The sequence below is a fragment of the Ceratosolen solmsi genome, unplaced genomic scaffold, assembly GCF_000503995.2.
Source record: "Ceratosolen solmsi marchali unplaced genomic scaffold, CerSol_1.0 scaffold29, whole genome shotgun sequence".
Taxonomy (NCBI): Eukaryota; Metazoa; Arthropoda; class Insecta; order Hymenoptera; family Agaonidae; genus Ceratosolen; species Ceratosolen solmsi.
The window spans coordinates 2,314,606-2,317,705 of record NW_011948417.1 but is presented as its reverse complement, the minus strand read 5'-3'; positions in this window follow the sequence as shown (position 1 = coordinate 2,317,705).

Sequence of the window (3,100 nt, the reverse complement as noted above, 5' to 3'; positions counted from 1 at the left end):
TTTCTTCTCATATATTTCGTATTATGTTTGATAGCGTACGCGTGAAAGGAAAGAAAGTGAATATAAAACAATAATCAAAATTAAATAAGGTTATGTCATTGCTATTTATTATGTAACTTTTAAATAAGCTAATATTACTTCCGAGCATTTATATGTAAATTTTCATCCGTGAATAGCTCATATACACATCGGGTTAGTTTCCACCAAATATCAATTTAAGTAATAAGACGTCTAATAATTAACATTATACAAATAAGCATAAGTTTTAATAAATCTTGAAAATAAACAAAAATATTAATATAAAATCATGTAAACAAAATCCTTTTGAAAGTTACATAAAAATTTGAAATATTGCAAAACTTAACGGTTGCTTTAAGGTTATAATTATGCAGCCTGGGATACAATTTGTACAATTTATACAATTTCATTACCTTCAAAAAATGGAGGCATAGGGAATTAATAATTTGATAGTGTACTTTGTACGTTGAATAATTCGTTTTACATATTGTGTGATTTCACTTAACGTTGATGCTGTTGTACACTTTAATACTGCTTTCGGCGCTCGATTTCAATCAATAAGATATTATTAATAAGATTAATATTCTTTATTTACTAAAAAAGTATTTTACATTTCTAACTCGTGTTTCGAACACTTAAACTTTTTAAACATTTCTTCATGTGTTTAAAACAAAATCTTTAATCTAAGTTTAAATTTAAATTATCATGATATTTTTAACTTAGGTGACCAGTGCTTTATTGATAGTTCTAACTTTTGAAGCTTATCTTAAAAATATATTAAACATTAGAAGTTTAATACTTGTTAAAAAAAAATATATATATATATATCGAAAAATGAGACTAGAAATGATATATCTTTCAATAACTTTTTATATACCTAATTGATGACTAATAAATTTAATGATTTTAATAGTATAATACATATACGTTTCCATTAAATCAAAGCATTGTTATTGGTGTTAGATGTATATAACGCAGGTTATATTTTTTCACTAAATTATACGAGGTGTAACATATTTAAATTAATTGAATATTTAAATAAAAGGACACATAACTAATTATATTATTATTAATTAAAACCATTCTAATTCTAAAAACATATTTTGTATAGTTTTTTTATTATTCGAAGACAATTCGAAATGTAAAAGATAAAAATGAAAATTAATACGACCTATGAAATTTTTATATTATTGATAACCTTGACGCCATTTAATGAATGATAAGATTTTTGCATTACAATTAATAAGAGTGATTATTTTACAAATTATATGTTAATACACTAATTTCTTGAAAAATATTGAAATGAATCACGCACCGGTTTAATGTATGACTTTAGCTGAAATATTGATTGTTATTATATTTTTGCAGAATAATAAAAATATTAGTTACTTTGATCATATTGAATAAAAAAAAAAAACTTTATTTTTTAGTTAATATTTTAGTAATAAATAATATAATGATTACAATAATAAACAAGGCATAGATAGTACTTATTTTTAGAGCGATCATACATTTTTTCTAGAATTAGTTATTTTAAAAAATTATAATAAATGTATATATTTTTTTTTTTACTCAACCAGTAATTTATTTTAAAAATAAATATTACTATGTAAAATCTTGCTAATAAATCATTAAAAATCATGTGCAAAAATTTTTTAACCAGTGTTGGGCGATAGTGATATAATTAATGAACCCACGATCAAGGAAAAATTAGAAATAAAACATTTGATAACTTGTCAATATTTACTAACTTTTAAATTAACGATTTAGAATATCACATTTCTCCCCTCCCCCTAAATAAAAACTAAATTATTGAAAAGAAAATATTTTTAAACAGTGTACGTAGTAAGTAATACTATTAGAATAAAAGTTATCCGATAAAGTAATTGTGATTTAAAAACTAGAATGAATTTATAATTTGTGTTTGCAAATATGAGAAAATCGAATAAAATAATAAGGAATTTTTAATATTTAAAACTATATTTTAAAGAACATCATTATGATAACGTATTTTAGAAAAATTTTTTCTTTACTGATTAATAATCACAGTATTTCATTTACCATATTTTATTTTGAGATATTTCATTAATATATAAAAAAGTTTATCTTATTTAATACATAAAAATTAATTTATAATTAAATTTGCAACTACGTTAATTCGTAACTGCGTTTGTAAATAAAATGTGTATACTATGATCATGTTGATGAATGTATAAGTTTATATAAATAATTATAGATAGTAACAAAGAAAGAAAATATATTATTTGTACTTGGAACACAAATTTATAATCTGAAAAACTTATAAATTACGATACTTTCTTATGTATGACACGTATCAAATGAGTTTTTATCAGTATGATTAAAATATATCTTTACTGATATATATATATATACTGATGTCAGTTATAAAGCTCCATCGTCAAAGAAAGGACATGGGATTTAAGTTTCTGCAAAAATTACCACAGCTTGTTCTTTTAAATCTTTTTGTTGAATTTTATATTATTATAATTTTTAATGATATTACTTTTAAATTAATGCACGTTATGAATTTCTAATCATTTCTCAAAGAGATAAAATCATACAAGTTTTTATATGTAAATGTTTTTAGCTATGTTGATCATTATTGTGTCTAATGGAACTAAATGAATTAATATAATATCAATCTAATAATGATTATTTGTATTTACATATACTAAAGTTCATAAAAAAAACTTTTATTTTTAAATTATAATAATATTAATTCTTACATGCATATGTTAATATACACATTAATTTTTCAATATACCTATTGAAGAATTGAAAATAAACACAAATGTTATTAAAAAATCGATGAATATATTATTCCATAAACCTTAACGATTATAACGACCAAGTATGGTGTGAACCATTTTCTTTTTGTAGTGTAATCTATGAAAGGAAAATAATAGCTCTTCAGATAACAGAATTTAGCCTTGTAAATCTACGAAGGATTTTCGGTGAGCTGGTGAGCTTCCAAGGGGATAGAGGATATAGCGCAGATCTCGAGGGATGTTTATCAACGGGCCGTTGTACTACTTTTGTCTTGTCCTAATCTGCTTCTCGC